The sequence below is a fragment of the Nilaparvata lugens genome, chromosome 3, assembly GCF_014356525.2.
Source record: "Nilaparvata lugens isolate BPH chromosome 3, ASM1435652v1, whole genome shotgun sequence".
Taxonomy (NCBI): Eukaryota; Metazoa; Arthropoda; class Insecta; order Hemiptera; family Delphacidae; genus Nilaparvata; species Nilaparvata lugens.
The window spans coordinates 73,069,213-73,090,963 of NC_052506.1; the positions used below are offsets into that span (position 1 = coordinate 73,069,213).

Sequence of the window (21,751 nt, forward strand, 5' to 3'; positions counted from 1 at the left end):
CCCGATAATAGTCCTTCCATGTTGTTGAATCAATAACCTGTATTCGCCTTCTTTCTTTACGATCCTCTCTCAGCCCCCTGATAGTTTTCCACGCTTCTCTAGACTTTGAACTACCTAACATATTTTCGATTTCATAACACTTTAGTTCCCAAAATCTGTTTTTCGCCTTCTTCACCTCTTTCTTAACAAGGTAATTCTGTCTCAAATATGCCTTCCTGTCTTCGGGATCATGTGTTGTTAGCCATCTCTGATACAACGTCTCCTTCTCCTTAATTGGCGACTTTAGATTTTCATCCCACCAATATGAGTTTTTGTATGATCCCTTGCTTTCCACCTCTCCCACAGCTTCTAATGCTGCTTGATGCAACTCTCCCTTTATCTTCTTGTACATTTCCTCCACCTCTATTTCTGTCTGATTCTCATGTTGCATTTTGCCTGCTAGCCTCAACTTGTAGAGAAAGTCAGTTGAATCATTATTAAAACTCTCCAAATTATATTTTGGATTGTCAGCCTTATATCTACTTTCGTCACAACTATCGTCACCGCTATCTCTTTGAGGGGCAGGCACTATGAGAAATTTGCCTTTTACAAGAAAATGATCTGATCCACAGGTTGCTCCTCTGTACACACGTACATCCTTTACTTTTATATGTGACCCTACTTTCATCAGGATATAATCTATTACTGTTTTCAAGTGTCTTGTTGGTTGAATCCAAGTATATTTGTGTATATTTTTGTGTTGAAAAAAGCCATTCATGATTCTCAGGGAGAATTGAGTGCATAAATCGATTAGACGTTGCCCATTTTCATTCAATGTATTCTCGCCATACTGTCCCACAACCCAATCTCCGGTTTTGCAACCTACTCTAGCATTAAAATCTCCCAATACAATAATCTCCTTGTTTCTGTTTACTGCTTCTAGAACTGCAGAGAATGATTCATAAAAATCATCCTTCACCTGAGATTCGGCATCCTCATTTGGCGCATAAACACCTATTAATGTCACTAACCTCCCTGCATACTTCATATCCACTGTAATGAGTCTTTCACTTATTGGGTCATAGTTTGTCACTCTCTTTTCAAGTCGCTTATGAACAGCTATGGCCACTCCTGCTTTAGCTCTTCTATCTTTGTCCACACCACTATAGAATACCGTGTATTCACCTTTTATCTCATTTCCCCTTCCTTTTTTCTTTGTTTCAGACAATACCACGACATCCATCCTTGATTTTTTCAATTCTCCATAGACTTCCATTTCCTTCGTAGCAATACCCTGAACATTCCAGCATCCAAAATTCATGAAATTTTTCTGAGTCCGTGTTGATTTTCCGTTAATTCCAGTCCCATTCCGAGGCATATGTGTTGAGTTTTTTGCGTTCCGATGTTTTTGCGAGGAGTGGGCTGCAAACCCAAAGCCTCAACCCCCAACCTGGAGGACCAGTCCTCTATTTTAAGAGGAGAATAAAAGTGAAAAAGAAGAATAAAGAGGAATATGCCCAAGTAAGGCCGATAGACAGAAAATAGAAAGAAAGAATGGCACACAGCTCAGTCAATCGAAAAAGTGCCATTCTAGAATTGAAAAAGTTCCAAAGCATATTAGAAGAAGAAGAAGGGTTTTGGAAGAAGGGCTTTGGAAAAGGGGGGTCCCTTTTAGTCGCCTCAGTTGTAGTTCTACAAGCAGGGATGCTGTGGGCATATTCTGGTTTCTAACAAATGATTGAGTTCGATGTTCGACTCATAACACTCCCCCAACCCACAGGGGTAGAGATAGAGGCAGATCTGTATTTAATTAAGTTAATTTGATTATAATATTTCTTATTGAATAATGGAATACTGCAGAATCTGAACGTTTGTTTTGGTTTTCATATTCAGAGAAGTACGGTACATTGCATAATATTGAGGTCAAGCATGTTAATGACAGTTGGATGTTAACAATGTGTGTCTAAGCCAGAGGCACAGTTGTGATTGTGATGAACGAATGTTATCGCGTTGGAATGATGGGACGATAAATATGTTAAATCTTGACACCGGCTGGACTGACAAGGCAAGGAAGGGTAGCTGTTGATGATAAGTTTGAACGGTTGCTATGACAACGGTGGGTGGTGGAGTGGGGTTGGTGGGGAGGGTGTTTAGTGTGGGCGCCAGTATTGTAGCGACTCTGGTCCCGGCAAGCAGCTCTCTTCCTAGCCAGTAGCAGCTCCTCTCAGCCAGTTCCCGGTTCAAGAGAAGCGTCGCCGACACAGCCGGCTAACCACTGTTTCACCTCACACCAATTAACAAATCACTCTCCAACCGGTCAGTGATGCCTTATGCTATTTCCTTATGCTACTTCGTTTTGCTATCATCAATCGATTGTCTAAAATGTCTTGACATATGGTCTCACGGATGTTTGCACACGAAAAGTTCCAGAAGTCTTGACTACATTTTCATCAATTCTTGCTTCAAACTACCATCTGGCTTCATAATATAGAAGTTAATGAATGGTATAAATAATTGTCGAAAACCTCATGCTGATTTCCCTTACAAAGTTTAGAATAAATAGTTAATACTGCGTAGATGGAAACTCATACTTGCCTTATAAAGTTTAGAATACATAGTTAATACTAAATAGAGTTTTTAGATTCGTAGATAATTTGGATATCGTACTGTTGCATGAAATCAAGACGTAATAAATCTAATACGAGTGTGGAAAGTTTTCTACTATAGCATTTTCAATTAGCTTTCTCATTATATGCTTTTTCCTGTTTTATTTTAGATAGTTTAGGTATTTGTTTGGGTACTTGGTTTTTATATCTTGATGCTTTCTTTCAGGAATATTATGCTGGAATATTGTGGAATGAAATATAGATTGATTAATTCGACTTTTTTGATACTAAACTGATTCCTTGACTTGTGCGTGGGTATTGAGAGGATGTTGATGAGGGTTTTTGATTATTCTTGATCGTAATTTGTTCATACAATGCTTCTTTCCTTATTTTCCAGAGATTGTTAGGAAAATATAACTGACTACAATATTGAATTGAATACGGTTGGAACTAACTCAACTGAAATATTCAAGTAGGTAAAATTTTGGAGTTTATTGATCGAATGATTCCATGATAGGAAACATGTCTCTCAATCATATATGAAACCTATTTCTCAGCTTTCCTTATCTCAAATTAACTTGCTGAATAACTTTTTGTTTTCTCGTTGGGTAGTTTGACCTATTATTCAATTATTGTTTGGCCAATTTGTTCTAAGTATGCAAATAATAATTCAAGTAAATGTTGTTAATGAAACTTGAGAAGAAGTTGTGCCAATTCAACAACCTCCAAGAGTAAAATCAATAAGTGAGATTTATCCAAATCGATTACATTTATTTACATTACAGTACATTTACAGTACATTACAGTACATTTATTTACATTGAGATTTATCCAAATCGAATAAACCGAGTACTATAGTACTATGAGCACTAGGTATTGAAAAACTTTCGAGAAGTATGGGACTGATCACTTATAAGTTGGGCTCAAAAAGGCTTTTGCCAACTGACAAATAATAATAAAAAATAAATAATAAATCATAATAAATAATATATTGTAGGCGTTTTCATCCCATGGCATAGTGCCGTCTGGGGAACTGACAAATATTTGAGATAAATGAGAATCACACGGTAAAGTTTCTCATTATGAACTTAATGATGAGACATTCTTCAGAGTTTACCTCTCTTTAGCAGTCGCGCTATTTCAGTTTAAATTGTTTCTCAATGCTCGATAGAAAGTTCCTTTGTTCCAATACAACTATGAAGTGGAGTTGAGTTTGAAACATAAACTAAGAAAGGATTAAGTTGTATTCAAGCTACCTCTTTGATCATGATAAAAATGAACACATAACGCGATAGAAGATGCTTTCGTGCAACTCATATTCAGAAGCTCAGCATAACAAAAAGTATTTTAATTTGAGTCATCTTCTGCAATGTTTGAATATAAAGTTATTTCCCCTTATTTTCTAGACTAATGCAATTCTCTTTGTAATGCCCAGCAGAATGGTTTAACCAGGTGGTCTTATACGTAGCTCTAGAGGAAAGCTCCTCTCTCTAATTTCTTTCACCGGACGGATTTTAAGACCGCTTTTGTAGCTTTCCCCTCACTACCAAACTAAAGAATAATCAGACTTTATCCATGTTCTTTTGCGCTGCCAGCAAATGGTAGGAAATTGCTTCTGTATTGCAGACTTCCATTCTGATTACTATGGACTAATTAGTCTTGTTGATGGCAGATTTGAAAAAAAAAATTGTTGGATACTTCGCTTTTATTGTTCCTACTAGAGTCTCAAATAAAATCTAATATGTTTATGGTTTTGAAGGGACGGATTCAAAGATCCGAAGGTTCAAAGAACCTCACACGTCAACCGGAGCTTATTATGTGTCCCAAAGTATGTTAGTTAGGGCAAACCAACTCCCGTGTCCTTTACAAGGTCCAGGAGTTTTTTTCCCTATACCAACATCCCATTCCCCACATGGTTGCTTACAGCCAAACAGAGCCCTTCTTCTAGCTCCAAGTCTTTCGCAATCCAGTATGATATGCTTGGCAGTCTCTTCAGACTGATTACAAAGCCTACACATCTAGCTTTCATTTCTGAGTCCAATTGTGTGGAGATGTTTCCTGAAGTGGTCATGTCCAGTTATAAGGGCAATCACCTGCTTGCCCTGACCTCTACCCAGACTCACCAGCCAGCTGGTCAAGCGAGGGCTTGCGTCTGCCAGCAGCCTTTTGCCAAGTGCTTGACCAGGGTGACCCTGCCATTGCTGGTGATGTAAGTCCCTGGACCATTCACTCATTGTGTAGAAGGCAGTTGTTTTGTTTATGCCACAGCAAGGCTCTGGACCAAAGAATGGCATACTGGAACCCCGCTTAGCAAGCTCATCTGCACGCTCGTTACCTCCTATGCCTACATGGCCAAGTAGTCAAGTACCCAACCAAGATGCACAGAGTTGCATGTTGCAAGCCTGCTGAGTGTTTTGTGGCACTCCCACACCAATTTGGACTTGATTTCATTGGAGTCAAGAGCTTCGAGGGCTGCCTGACAATCTGACAGGATTACTATATGCTTGTTGCAATAGCGTCTGGCAATGCCTATGTTGGCACAAGCCATGATGCCCCAAATCTTTGCCAGATGGTGCAGTGTTGTCCCAGACTTGCATAAACTTGTGTTCTAGGTGAATCACTGTACACCCTGTAGTCAGATTTCTTTCAATGAGAGAACCGTCTGTGTACCAGACAAGGCTGCCCCTTTTGGGATAGGGCCCTTCCTCAGACTTCCGCTCTCTAGAATCTTATAAGATGACCTCTATCAAGATATCAAGATTATCACCATCAAATCTAATAAATATGAATTTGAGAATATTGAAGATTAAATGTTTCATGAATGTGGAGCGTGGTAATGTGAACTCGTTGTGAGGATTGATTCGTGGATTGATCTATTCTATCAATTTGTTAGGGTTAAGAAACTTCTATGTATACAGCTACCATTTTTCCGTAGAATATTAGGATGAGAAATGACAATGGCATTGGGACTATAGATAGGCTATAATCTGATAAAGTATATTCAAAATGATTCTCATTGAAGAATGATTTCCTATTTTTGGTTACACTTAATAACTGTTTTTTCCCATAAGATAAAGCAAGAAATTTCTTATTATTTCGAATAAATTTTCTTTCTTTTTTGGATATTTCCAATTGAATACAGGAATCGATTACGCCGTCTATCACGAATACTGAATACTTAAACCTCGTAATTTCGTACAATAGTTCCTATTCTACCAACAAAGTACTCCAGTTTGCAGACTCACTCGTGTATTCAGTATTCGAAGCAATTTCCTCTCTCAAGATTGTAAAGAAGAAAAGATCAAAACATCAAGTAGGGAAAAGAGTTATCAGCAGTGTAAGGGGAGCCAGAAAAAACCAATAGAATTTCAAATGAGCCAATAGCTTCCTCGCTTCGATACTTGGGAAAGGAAAGCCAACGTCGATTTAAAGGTTTTAGTCGCTTCAAATGAATAATCTACATTGACTATGAAGAATTGTGGTGGGAAAGTTATTTTACCTCCCAGTGCGAAGTCTAATCTTGTTTGTAAATGATGAGATAGTCCCGTTCATAACTGAGTAGCTTTCAATCAAAAAACTTTCATTGTACTTGTAAGAACCAAACTTCCCTTGAAATAAGGATTCATTCCTTTGGTTTTATGAATTTCTGAATTACATGCCAAACCTTGAGTAGCGTGAAATGTAGTGTGACCTATACATAACTTTTGTATACATTTTTTCATCGTCAAAAAACGTAGAAGATATTGAACAAATTTTTCTGGATACTATAGTGAGAGGTAAAAATTAACCAAAGTGGCGCATATAGTGACATGAAATATTGTCTATTGTCAACGGTTTTCAAGATTTTTTTTATTGCTAAAAGTATGAATGTTTTTTAACTTGAAGTTGTTGAATATTCCTACTATCTTCTTCTTCTGAGATACAGAGAGCAGCAATGTAATTCCCTTATTACGCTACCAGATACGTGACATGTCTTGCAATGTTTGAATTTTCCGTTTTCTTCAGGTTATCTCCTTATCCCTCACTTACAATTCGGGGGTTTCACAGGGATCTCAGTTCAAGTCATTTCATCACAATCCTGATATTTGAATTCTCATCCCAACAATTTTATTCCAACAAATAATATATTTTATTAGAATGTACCAATATGTCCCTTGTCATACTGACATTGAGTAATTGCTGCTTCAGAGGCGATTTAATATTCCAGTTATGATTGATAACTTCAAATGACTGTGTATATTTCATTGTTATAGGCCTTCTCTTTTGTTGCAATCCAGTCTAAACTGGATATTCCTATTCTATAAAAGTCAGGTGTACTGAGTGATAATATAATATTCGAAATGACATCACTCTTTTGCAATATCGACTGAGTTTCATTTTCTCCACACTATTCCCTCTATTACAATGAAGATATATGTCTAATTAGGGAATTAATTTATTCTATATCGATAATGCAAACATATACACCATTCAGTGAAATGAGTAGGATATTTTAATTCTCGAATAGGTAAATATTTCGACTTGATCAATGGATCAATGCTTTTGATGTTACTGATCATTTTCACTCTCCAAAATTGTCAACACTTGTCAGACTATAGAGAGTCTTATCAATATTGTTCAATTCTATAGTAAAATATGAGCTATACGGGTATTGCAAGTGTTAACACGAGTTAGTTGCTAAATTGCTTGAATTATCGCTTGATTTTGTTCCTGGGTTTACCCTTCTCAAGACCCACTCTACCAATCTAATGAAACAGGTATGACGGCTGCTACAGTATTTTTAATTAGATATATTGCGGAATTATTAATTTGAAGAATGTTTACTATAAACAGAAAAATAGAAACAATATTCAGATTCATGTGAACATTTAACAATACTTTATAATTATTTTCCAGTTTTAAGTTCTGTTAGCCCACTTTTCTCTAAAATTGTACAATAATCCACTTCCTTTTTGTACTTCAACTCTTATTCTGTCCATATCAAAAAGAGGAGTTAGTGGTGTTAGGCAAAATTGGTGGAGCCAGAATCACAGATCACTCATATGATAGTGCTGAAAAAAGACGGATATATAAAATCAATGCTTTGACTCTTCCAACTCCCATCCTCTCCTGGATATCGTTTGAATAACTCTTGATGGATTAAAGCCTCTTTACATGAAAGGCAAATCAGCTAAAAGCTCGAATATCACGCTTTATTCATGGGTTCATTGAGATTTACTGTATTCTTTGGTGAAAAAGCCTCTCTCAGAGCTAACTGAATTCAATGGTAATTGGTAATCACATAACGAAGGAAGATGATTGAATTCTCTCTTAATTTTTATTCACGATAGCTTTATAGAGCTCAAAATCTTCAACAGAGAGTCAAAGCATATAACCATAGAGAAACGATAGCTCAAAACATATAGAGGATAGAAAGTAAATATATTATTTTCGTCATGTGGTATTCATATTTGATATTATTTTATTGATTAGAAGTTGACCTGTTTGGAGAATATGCTTTATCAGAACAACTGACTAGTTTGATTCGTGTTTTTCCTTTTTGAATTACTTTTGATTGGATTCACTTGAAGAAATTTGGGTTTAGTATTAACAAGCAATTCGTAGAGTGGCCTGAGTCTCAAATTACTTGTTCTGAATACCATTTATAATAATTCATACCAATAATTTACTTTGAGGATCAGGGTAACTGTAGTTTCAAACTTGATGCTCGAGCCCAAAGTTAAGCCCTTTTGGGACTACAACTTGGAATTGACCAATCGACCCAATGTCTAGCGAAGGTCATTGACTATCAAATTACGGTACGAACTTCGAAGTTTCAAATGATTTCCACTCAATAGTTTGCTACTGTGCAATTTGCCCAGTTCTCGATTCATTCCGTATAAGTTGGAGTCCTAGTTTATTACCAAACACCACTTCAGGTGATAAAGATGATATTTCAAAAGGAATCCACATGTAACTCAAAGAATAACAACATATTCACTAATATCAATGTTTCTCATATTGACATATATATAATTCTTATTAGGTATATTCTACACTAGATCATGGTGCTATAATGAGTGTTCCAGCTATGTTTACTGTTGAAAGCTTTGGAATAGGAATTGCAGTCGGGAAGATTTTCAATCTGGAATATGATTGATTGCATTTTTATGGATGAGCATTAAAATAAGCATCCGAATAATTTTGCGCCTATACATTATTATATCAAACCTCATAAGCACATTGGCAATGATCGTTAATTTATCTTATTTGTTTCGCCTGAATTGGGGGAGAAATAGCTTAGAGTCCACTAAGAGTCTGCTTTTTCTCTCCCAATAATTATTTTGAAAAAGTATTCATTCGTACAATGAATAATTTTTTAGTGAGATTGATGTTCAAATACGCTTTAGGTTTGAGCGTGGATAATGTGAGTGATGTGGCTGATGTGGGTGATGAAGGATGATGATGATGAGAGATAAAAGAACGACTTCAGATGTGCTCTGAATCACCGGGAAGCGATCATTAATCCAATAAATGATATTTAGCAGAGTCAGCTCTTCAAGTGGTCACCCATCCAACGGAAATCAACATTATGTCAACTTATTTGAGCGATAATTTACCAGCGGGATCACAGAGTTAACGAATTCCCTTTGAATTAATTCTACCTGTTTCTCCTGTATCACTTTTTGTGAATGAAAATTTGTACTGAATTTTTCATGATAAACTGTCACCGATTGTCTCTTATAAATATTACAGTTCTAGTTCCCGTTAAAAGTCCCGTTTCAGTCGACCAGTGTTCAAAAAATTGTCAAGATTATTCGGTTGTATGTGGATTATCCTATACAGTGGCGTTGAGTGCACTTATCTATTATGCAAGTTGATACAACCACAGAACAGAATTATGCTTCTAAATGATCATTACGAAGTTGCAGTAGACTGTGATTGTTGGGAATTTACTGGCTGGCAACATTTCACCACAGCTGCTAGTATAGTTTGGCCCGATAATTTTGTAGCGCAACTCATCTCAACTTGGAGCTGGAAAAGGGCGGTGAAAAGCACGTAGCAGGAACGAGGCCAGCACCCACGCGATCGCGATATCCGGGTCCCAGCCTGGGTCCGGGTCCCGGATCCCCTCATCCCGACCAATTCGCTTCTTTGCCAGTTGTACTGCATCGGTCTCTGTTTGTTCTCCCCCCCCCACAACCACCACCACCAACCCCTCTCGGCATGCCATCAACTCTCGAGCAAACACTGTACAGTTTACTCTTGTGTCACTCTGCTATTCACGTCTTGCCTATCACTTTTGTCAACAACGTGTCGTCGAGCAAACGTCCGTGGCTTGAATGATGTGTACCACCAGAAACTCTTGGTGACCAACACAGAAACCGTGCAGATTTGCACTTTTATAATCTGATAATACATACGTTGGAAACTAGTTTGTTCGGCAGCAAATTTCCTAAAGATCAATGGTGCTCAATTTGTTAAGTTAAAAGTGAGTTAAACACATGTGCATCATCTCAGTTTTAACAAGAAAAAAATCAGTTGATCGTTTAAACCGGATTGAAACACATCAGAATGAATGGCACGATATTAACTAGTGTAAATAGTGATAGATAGTGTAGTGACAATAACATACTCTAAAAAATCATTGTTTAGCGTTTAACGTAGATGGTGCTTTCTCCAATGTTGGTTTGACTATGAAACCCGTTTAATCAATATAATGCTTGCATTTATCATAATGTGTTTCATTCCATTCAGCTGATGGTTTAAACTAGAATTTGAGTTCAATTTTTTCGGAGAAAACGACCTTGAGACTATGATAGTCATAAACATATTTATATTGAAGGAAAATATTGATACTCTTACTAGAGAAAATGTGAAACTATTGAAGTCAATTCTTCAGTCAGAAAGTTGAAGATTTAAATGAATATATATCGCAATTCATCAAATTTGTTAGTACAAGCCAATACTGTACTTCAATATATGATGCTATTCTCCAACCGCTTAACACTCTCAGCAATACAGATATGTAGCCGAAACGTCTACATGTTTAACCTCATATTAGAGTAATGAATTATCTTTACATAGAGGCTTTTAACTATTTAAGATTATGTTGTTCCCGTTCGAGCAAACTGAGAATTGTTACATGAATTCAAATAGATTAATACACAATAAACACACATAAATTATGGGGATTTCGATATTGACTACTAGTACAATACTGCAGAGCTGATTATGTTTCTAGTATTGTTTTCACTATCGACAGAACAGCAAATCATGCAGAATCTTATTTACGTATTCATCAACCATATTTGTCAATTATTTATAAATCAAGTCAAACTAATAAAAGTTTGAAGAAATAATCTGATATTATCGAACTAAAACATTTTATGATTTTTATCACTACAAATGATCTCGAATCACTGACAATCATCTCAGAGATTCAGATTGTTCTTTGGAAAACAGATGAGGTTTCTTAGCACTGGAGGATTTTATTGTCTCTGGTAGTGTACCAACGACTATTCCAGAACTCGGATCGATAGTGAGGAAAGCAGAGCACAGCAGAGCACAGCTATAACTTTCTAGTGGCGCTCGCACTAAGCGGCTCAGTTTTCACATTGCTTTCTTCTGAATTCGATGATTTCTAGCTTAGCGCGAAAAAGATAGGATCCTATTCGGGAAACAGCGAGCTTATAGCAAGGTCAATGGGAGGCATTTTGTACCACTCTGCTAGAATTTTATTTCTATGTTTTCAGCTCCATGTCACCAGGTCCCTCCAATATTCAGTTGAAATATTAATTCTGAATAGAAATGAATTGATTTATGGATGTGCCTTACTCAAATGATTTACCAAAGTTCTATTTGAACAATTCATTGATTTTATAGCATAATATAGCATTTCGTACAACTTTCTTGAAACTACATTTTAATTTTAATCCACTTCTTATAACTATGCCAATGTTGTGATTGATTTTGATTCTGTATCAAGATAATTTGAAAATACAAGAAATTCCACATAGAATTCTATTTTTTTACAATGTTCAGCTATGAACAGGATAGCATCTAACAATGTATCTTGGTAGATCTTTCAAACACTTAGTATAATATTGATGTGAGTATCTGAAGCCAGACTAATTTTGAAGGTTTGGGGAAAATTTCTGAGTTAGCTTCGATAAGTCGTTCAAAGTTTAAGAAAATTTCAACCTTATATCGAGAAAATGGAATTAAGAAGGGTTTAATGCAGCTTCCCTCCGTGAGTAGTTGGAAACTTGTGAACTCTCACAAGTTTCTTGTGAGGCTCCTCAGAAATTTTCCTGAAAGCAACGAATTGGTGTGGGAATTGAGAGAAAAAAAGAAGGTTCTTCTTGAATCTGGAGAAAATTGGGTTTGATAATAATGTTGGTTGAGACTCCTCGCCGAATCCATCGATGAATTGAGAAATTCAGAATGTACGTCCAACAATATATTCATTACGATATTCATAATTATTATAAATTCACTAGAGCTAAATATTTTATTATTTCAAACACCAACCCATGACTTTATTGTTACAGTGATACAGCCTATGATTAAGCTATTGATCTAATATATTGAGTTAATGAAGGGAAAAATATTAGAGAATCAATAGTATAATGTTATTTTATTACTAAACTTGAGATACGGCAATTTCCAAAAATTCACTTGATTGGCGAGAAAATATGGATTCTCGAATTTCTCCAAGTGGACAGAATATAATTTATTTTGTCCAAACTCTTTTGAAATTATTCAAGCAAGTTTGATCGATTCAAGTGTGGAATTATTGATCCAAAAATGAAAAATGTTGGCTTTGACGATCAAAAGAACTCACTGGTGAAAATGGTGTGATCAAATCAGCTTTCCTGCACAGAGCACACTGAGCAATCAGCAGAATTTGCAGTTTTCCGGTTGACAAATCTCACTCAATTGATAATTGTTCAGCAGACCATTACTTTTGATACAGCTACCGGCAAATGAAGTTCGTATTTAAAATGAATACGAAAATTTGCATTTCTCACCATTGAGAATGCAATCAACTGTTTTTCTTGATATCGAAGCTTCGATAAAAATAATTTATTATGTAGATTGGTATTCATTGATTAACTCAACTTTAAGTAATGTTTTTCATCCTGAATTCTTAATTTTTCCAGCTTTTTGTAATGGTTTTATCATATATTTTTTCTAGGTTTTATTTCAATAAAAACTATTCTGAGATATTCTTATCTATTTCCTGTTTTTCATTTCAAATCTAACTCTACTAAAAACAACAATAATGGGACGCCTACTCACTATGTCAGAAGTAGGCTTCTTTCTTGTACTGACCTCAATAATTTCCATGTTCATCATTGGCAACATCCAACCAATACCAATACCGGGATGACTTTATGTTGGAGGGATTGCAATTTCGGGAAGAATTGTCTCCTGACCATTATTTGGCTTTTCTGACTAGGAAAGCTCTCAACCGTTTAAGGGTAGGAGTGTCCAAATGCAAAACAAACCTGCAAAAATGGGGTTTATGCCAGCTCATGATGACATCTCCTGTGAGTGTGAAGCAATTCAGGAGCAGGAGCACTTGCTTGTGTGCCCTCAGCTTGATGTCCAATGTAGAAAGGAGGATCTCTTTGAAGCAAATGACAAAGCCCAATCGGTTGAAAATTTTTGGAAAAATAAAATATAATTTAATGATAGTTGATCCAATGTTATATATATATATATATATATAATTATTGCTTTTTTCACATGGTAACTGTGTATCTAATGATTGTTGATTTTTTAGACACGAAAAGTAAGTATTTTAAATCATTTGTATTGTTATATAGACTGAGTTCATGAGTCTGTCATCCTGTTTTATCGTCTACTCCACCTATGTAATCTCGTTTCCACTTTTGCATTGTTTTTTTGTTATTGTCTGCTAGGTCCACTGATAATGAATGATTTGGTCACTATTACCTTAGAAAAATAGGAACTAATTACCATGGAAAAATAGTGTATTATATACTCTTTGCTATCACCAACCTCTCAGGAGTTTCCAATCAGTTGATAGATAATTTCAAAACAATCAGTGGAGATTGTAAAAATGTGCTCTCCAGTCTAGCCCAAAAAAGTACATTTTCTTTCAATTGTTATCGACTGAGTTAAAATTGTTAATGATTTCACAATATTACGTTCATCATGGTTGCTGAAAGTGTCTAATTATTGTTCTATTATGGATTTGGTTGTATGACGATAAAATTCCTTCCGTTGAGGATAGTATATAGCTACTGTATACTATCCTTGTCTTTCGCTATCCCTATCCAATATAAAAAACTAAACAATATAAAAATCCCTATCCAATAAATATAACTGCAACTTGGTTAGAATGATCAAGCTTTTAGTTTGTGAAATAAATTTTCCTTTCGATCTGTCATCATCATTTCAATGAATTTTTGAGTTCAGAATGTCTCAAACTATGGTACATTTTTTGTAAACCTCTCTCTACACACCACACTAAAATCAATGTTAGATAACAATTATTTACTATTCATTTTTATGAAAATAAATCATTAGAATGATTGAGAGAGAAAAATGAGAATATACTGCGCTATTTCTCTCCTGAATTAAAATACTCTTATAAAGTCCGAAATAAGGTTATGTCTTGAGGTTTTCATTTTCATAAATTTTCAGTCCAAGAATATATTTATTCAAACCATATTTGCAAATTGAGATGCTTCGAATTCACATGTATCCTATATATTTCTAATGTGTTTTCCATGAACCTATGTGAATTATTCAAACAAAATTATTCGGCTCGCATACTGGATACTACTAATATACATAATATATTTTACCTAATTTACAATAATCTTTGAGAATAACTCCAAGGTACTATTACTTTGGGGAAAAGCTCTCTCTGCTACTTGAAGTGTTGGACGGAAAGCAGAGATGTGTTGCATCAATAGAAGTCACGTGAATGTTAAGAAGGATATACATTTCAATGCTTTCTCATGTGAGATACGTTGAGAATCATATTCAGATGAAGGTTCTCTAGAAAAGAAAACACTATTTCTCATGCATACAAATAGGAAATTTCTTGATCTTGGTCATGTCAAAAGCCTGTATGCCTGTATCTATCGTATGTTATCATCACATTTGGATTGAACACAAGAATGTGATTCTTAATGGGCAAGAATTGACCAATTCGATACTGTAGAATGATCATCCACTGAGTCATACCGTTTCGCAAAGTATAATCTATTTTCCAAGTTATATTTTTTCAACTCATGCACATAATGTTACCTACTCTACAATTTCACTTCACTCGCTTTCTCACTTCCGATTAACAGAGAAAATCTACTTGGGGCTATCTCATATTGTAACCTCAAAATCGAGCTGAGAGCTTTCATGAGCACAAAGAGCTTTCTCTCTTTTGTGGCGCAGCTTCGATCCTTCTTTTTCAGAAAGCTGTCAGATATTGAGGATCAGTTCCTTTCATCTTTTCAGTATTATTAATCTTTGTCTCCGATATTTCACCCTCCGAACCAATTAATTAAGTGAACGCTTCTAAAAACAACAATGCAAAGCGTCTTGGCATAATAAGGTATTGAAAGAGAGTAGTAGGCTCGCTGCATTGATTATTTCAACTTTTGATTGAACTACCGTTCCTGTTGATCGATACAGCAAGTTTAATCTAGTCAAAACTCATAGCTCATACCGGTATGGTTAAGCTCCAAAGAGTTTCTCAGAAGATTATGAATTGAAGGGATCATTTTCTCTCCAATAGGCTTGCAATATTCTCGTGGACTAGCAACATGGTTCCTAGTACCAGACCACTGTTTGGTATATCTTCCAACAATGAAACTCGCAGTTCTCATTGAAACAGTAACATTTTATTTCATTTGACTAGGCCTACCGTAACTTTCTCCTGGTTTCTATAACGTAACCAAATTTACCACATCATATGATAAAATTGTAACTCTCACGATTCAAGTGCAAAGCTCTGAATAATCTACTGTAGACTCCAATCAACTTTGATCGAAGCATTTGAGGTCTTGATTGATTCAAAATATTCAACAAAAGAAGGAATGAAAAATAGACTTCATTTATTGAGGTGTTAGTTGTAAAAAAGTGATTGGTGATATGAATTTCTAGATCCATCACGAACTGTGCAATGTTAATCGCAAATGTATTATTTTTTCAATTTGTATCAAATGGAAACTTAGATTGGGAGGGAACCTGAGGGGGTGGAAGACCTTATTGGCATGAAATTGCTTCCATGATGAAACTGAGCAAGATAGAAGTTTTTATGCTGGTCTCTTCTCATTACTTTACCCCATTATTTGGTCACAGTCCAGATGGGCCTCATGCCATGTCTACAGTGATCGATAAGTAGTATCGTTGTAACACCCCTCTAAAAGGTTCAGGACTTCTCAGAGATAAGCGAAGTGAAGGGCAAGCTATAAAATCTGAATAGCAAATACAGTTTTATCCGGTCGATACAGTTCAGCTATTGTGCACTAGATTGTGTCTGCATAACGTACGGAGCAAGTTATTTATTGCAACAGCTCAAGTGGAATGTGACAAATCAGAGAACGGAATACATTCAAAACGGAATCGACGCATTTTTGTCCAATGGAACTAGCATGAAATATACTGCACATTACATTCATTTGAATTTGATTGTGCACAGTGTATTGAACGCAATGTTTTTAACTATTCCAATCCAATTAAAGCATGATTCCAGCTTCATCTCATAAGAGTTGAGGAAGTTTTTGATCTTCAAGAGGTAATGGGGAGAAGAGGTTGGTGGTAGATCACATTTCGAAATACGTACTGCTCGGGTTTCGAATAGTTAGGGCCAATTCACATGAAGCGTTTCTTCAGGCGTTTTTGCACTGGCGGTAGACTAGTCGGCAGGGCAGGAAGCTCTCCCCGTATGGCTGGTTATCAGCTGACGGCGTTTGGCGGTTGGAGATTGGCTGATTATCAGCTGATAATCAGCCAAACGCCAACCCAATCAGCTGATAATCAGCCAATCGGAGAGCTCCCTACCCTGTCGACTCGTCCGCCTGAAAAACGCTTCATGTGGTTTAGCCCTTATCTTTGGACAGAATGAGCTGACTGCTGTATCTATTTTATAAGCATGGTGAAGTCCGGGCCAAACTTATCTTGCAGCTTTCCGATCCCACTCCCAACTCAGATCCGATCATATATTATGATCAGTGATGATAACGTCCTGGAATGGTGCATGCCACACATGTCCATCATGTGATCTGTCCCACCAACACCCCCCAACCCACACAAATATCGGACATGAGTAGGATCGGGACGCTGCATGATAGATGTGGCCCGGGCTCAATCGAACCTTATTGTTTATCTTATTGAGTCTCATACAGATGAAATCTCATGTATTGGTATTTTAAATCCATTCGACGGATTGTTCAATTCAGAAAAATAAATTTAACTGGATTTAATTAAATAAAATGAATTGAGAATTGTGGATTCTCAATGAAAATGTATTAATATCAACATAATTATTATGATAACACTTGAGAATTTGCAAACACATAAAGCAACCATATATAATATTAAAAAGTAGCCCTAAAAATATAAAAAGCAACTATAAATAATATCAGTCACAATTTTTTTAACAATGGATTTTCCAACTTTCACTCCATAGTTATTTTTTTCCTGTTTTATGACGCCCGATGTTAGCCGTAAATTACAAGGGACTTCCGTCTCACTTTTCATTTTTGCGCTCCCATCCATTCATCATGCTTCTTGATGCAAAGCCATTATTCAACCCTTGACAAGTTGCTTAGTAGAGAATATTGCCTTGAGCATCAGCTAAGTCGCCACTCATCCTTATTCTCCACGGTAAATTTGTGACGATCACCTGCAAACTTTGAAATAATTAGATTGTGAAACTTGAACTATAAATAAAAAATATTATTCCACATAAATAGAATTTGCCACTGAACACTATCTGACATTGAATACGCAATCATTTTCTACGCTTGGGTTGATTTAGACTCAGACTGAACTTTCAATCTCAGCAAAACTCATAAACACTTTTTAGTTCATACTTACATAATCTTCAACCGTATATTAGCTCTCTCCCATCTCCATGCATCTCAAATTGATGGGAGACTAAGAGGTCCTCTTCCACGAGAGTCTAAGTGATAAGTAACACAATTTAAATTTTAAACTCCACACTTTTCTGTTAGCTTCAATTTGAGCTTTATAGACTCATTACAATGCCAATAAATGATTCTTGAAATTTCAAAACAGATTGATCCAAACCATGTGATTGGAGATAATAAGAAGCTATTATTTCAAAACTGATAATCCAAACAATGTGATTGAAGATAATAAGAAGCTATTATTCAATATTCACAATGACATTTTTCCAATATTCAAGCTCTCAAACTTAGAAACTCTTAATTAGTCACTCAAACTCAAATATTCTCTTACAGTCTACTAATTTACTTGAAAACAATGTACTTTTTGAAATCCTGCAACTGTATTGATGATTCAAATGACGAAGATGGAATACTAGCGAATTTTGAAAGCTTATAGGATAATACAAGAACCTTTCAAGTATAATAATTGATGATTAAAGATAATTAGACCCCGGATACTTTGTGAAAATAAACAAAAATGGTCTTCTTTGACTAATGATTGATGATAATTTGAATTTATAACAGCTTTCCGAAAGTTTCTGAGAATGAACTCGATCAAGGAATGTAGAATACACACATTGCACTTGATCAGGTTCAGTCACATGGAACTGCATACATGAATAATGAAGTCCCTGCGTTCCAAAGCACACCTTCTGGTCCCATCTGCCGTATGTTTTTGAGACGTATCGACGTTCGATGTCCTCGAACGGAAGCTTTGACGTTTATCGAATGATGTTGTGGTTTCGACTGACTTATCTTTTATCATAACGCTCTGATGTTGGTCACAAACACCTGGGATCATGATTTTTATTAGGACGTGCATGAAGTTGATAACGTCTACTTACAACAAATACCACCATCAAACTTTATAGCACGGCATATTATGACGTTACAAGAAGCTCTTACATATTTTTGATTGAATATTGAAGAACTGTGATGTTTTTCCTTCGAATAATCATGTTAGTTTTTGTATCTTCTAAGTGGATTTAATTCAAATCAAGTTAAAGTTATTTTATTTGATTTTCATGATTCATCCTCTATTTTGTTATGAATTTGATCCCATAATCATATTCTTGTGAATTTGAATTGTAATGAAACGTGATGAGATGCACCGAAGATAGTCTACAGACATACAAGATAATTATCACATCTGCGATCATCTATGAAGTATGGTTGTCATTATCTTGACAAATTCATCATCAGGCTCATGTGATAAATTATCAATTTGAACAAAAAATCTATAGATTGTTTGAATTCTATCAATATTCAATTTAATGGAAAGTTATTCATGTGGTGAGCTATGGAGATTTTAGAGACGCAGGAAAAACTGTCTAAGAAAAGCTAAGTGCAGCGTTAGGGTGTCTGCTTTATGACAGTTAGCAAATAGTGGATCTTATCATTTAGTTTTCCGTAGTGTAGTATTTGCCAAGTCAAGAAATATATAGAATGTTAATAAAACAGTACATACGAAAAAATCAATTCATTAAATTCATTTATGATAAATACAACACGTAAAGAATGTTCCTATAATTTATCACAAAATAATTAGTAGAATTTCAACACTGTTTCAAGATTTTTCTTTGCAGCTTACGTTGAAAAACTCAAGTAGAAGTTTGCTTGTGGAATCTTCCCCAAGCATGTTTGGAATCAAATTAGGATTGAGCAGTATAAGTTGAGCGGGTAGCGGTACAATTCTGTCTAGTCAACGCCAACGATCCAACCCGAACTGCACCGTTCCTGACAAGCTGCTAACTAATGCTATAAACCAATTACTGTCCAACCTCCAACCTCTGGCTGACGCTAAGATTACATAGCACCTTCATTCCCTTGGAAATGCGTCGACCCTCCAGCGAAAAGGGTAAGCCAGTTCAGCCAGTGACTCGAGTAAATAGCAAATTATTGTCCTTCATAACATACTAATTTACGCTGTTTTTCAAAGCTTTCACAATAATCAAGAATGTATTCAACATTTTTTTCAACAATTAAGGAGCCTTGTAATCAAAAACAGAATGTCCTCTAATAATCAATTATAATATCCAATACCCCGAATTGACTAGAAAATATCGTATCTTCAAAGTATATCTTGATAATAAACACAGAGAATGTGTTATGTTTGAGTTCCATAGTAGCAAAGAAGTTAGGTAATTACTATAAAATATCAAATTATGTGTTCCACTCCTCACATCTTTTGAATGAACCTCTGTAGAGAATACTCTACAAACTTTTCATTGATTAGCAGTACTATTCAAACAGTGTTTTCCTTAAAGAGAAAGTAGAAATCTTCGGTGCATGAAATAGCCAACGTTCAAGCGTCAAGGGTATCATGTGGAATTTGAACTCCCAAAGAAGAGATACCGTCCAGGAATTATGCTTGAATGACAAACTCTAGAGAGTAGAGAAGTAGAATCTATGAAGATCTATATATAAAATGGACTTCTAGCACCTCCCTCCTATTTCACAAACTAAAGTGGTTACAATTTCTTCCAATTTCAATGATCTCTTTGGATGCTTTGACAAAGTGACACTTCGACGCGTGCATTGTCCAAATGTTATTCAGTTATCAAAGTAAATTATAAAGTTGGTCCGTAAATAGGATTCATCCCATTCATCAATACCGTTCACTTTGCAACAGAATCGGAAATAAAAACTTGCAACAATCAATGATCAATCTGCAATTCTATTATAGCAATATTTCCAATCGGAGTTATCATTCCATATGAAAAAAAAATGTCTTGATAGTCTTGTACTGTCGTTGAAATTGTGTTGAGTATTATAAGGGTTGACAAAATATGAAAGACCTTTTCTGTATGAATTGATTCTCTTTCCAGGAAAACAAATTTCGCTCGTGCTCATGATTTTTCGCCATACAAATATTTACCAACTGCGATGTGATTGAACGCGGATTTGCATTCCCTTTTCAAAGAGTGAAGTTTTTTGGTTTCATAATAAATTATTTTCCTGAATGTTTCTTTTGATATGAGTTTTATATCCTCCAAGTGATGATTCGACAAATTCTGCCCTGCTGAGCTTGTATTAAACTGTGATGAATGTGGAGCGTGAGTTTAATAGGTTCAAGTTTGTCAATAGTTTCAAGATTGATCCAATCAATAATTTTATTCAATTCAACAAATCACAATCAAAAATAAATTTCTAATAAAATACAAAAACTGGCTTCATGGTGGTAGGGTGTGCTGAAAAGGAAGAAAGGAGAGAAAATACCTAGCCAACTATGGTTTCCCATGTAATAGGCAAATAGAGGTTATAAAAGTAAGGAATGAAGGGTGAAGAGGATAATAAAAGGGAAGTATTGGAGAAGAAGGTAGGAAAGAGAGAGAAAAAATAAGCAAAAATTTTAAGCGAATCCACTTTCAACAAAAATGTTTATAAAAGAAATGGCCTTGCAAACAGTAGTTAGAGCAGAAATCTCGAGATTCATACGTCGATATGGAAGAAAAGGTTACTGTAGGTCCAGGTTTTTATTTCTAGTTTAGTTTTTCTACTAATCTAAGAGTGTATAAGGGAGTGGTCGGGAATAAGGATTTGTCCTATACGGTGAATTTTCGGGTTTCAGACAGGCTCACGATGTCATGAACTGAATATGAGGGAAATATTTTGCTTTTGCAGAGGCCTGGGTATTCTAACCTATTCCTAGGCCAGAGGAAGGGTATTCTAACAACTTTAATGTCGATTTTTCCCGATTCTGAATATCGAGTGAAGTGCAAAAACTTACTAGCTTACTTCCATTCACTCGTTTTTTTAATAGATAATTTCGCGAAGTGAAGATAACGCGAAAGAAGATTCTTGTTTCAGCTGCTATTATTAAATTGAGGAACATTAAAAGATAAAATAAACACAAGAATGGTTATCGAATCCTCAAACTTGAAGTCCGATTCTGCCATGAGAGCAGCCGATAAAATTTGAAAACAGAATACGAATTATGATGTTGATGAATAAAGATCATCAACCCAATCAGTTGAATCGTTTTGATTCTGAATACTAGATAACTATGCTTCC

General features: G+C 35.6%; 1 protein-coding gene across 1 annotated transcript in view; it reads left to right on the forward strand.

Moving 5' to 3' along the window:
* The first annotated feature begins 2,143 nt into the window (after positions 1-2,143).
* The window catches only part of LOC111058612 (synaptotagmin-C), a 68,882-nt gene continuing 49,274 nt past the window's right edge, over positions 2,144-21,751 (forward strand). Inside the window, exon 1 of the mRNA XM_039422886.1 lies at positions 2,144-2,295. The gene's annotated coding sequence lies outside the window, so the exon portion shown is untranslated. The remainder of the gene's footprint in view (positions 2,296-21,751) is intronic.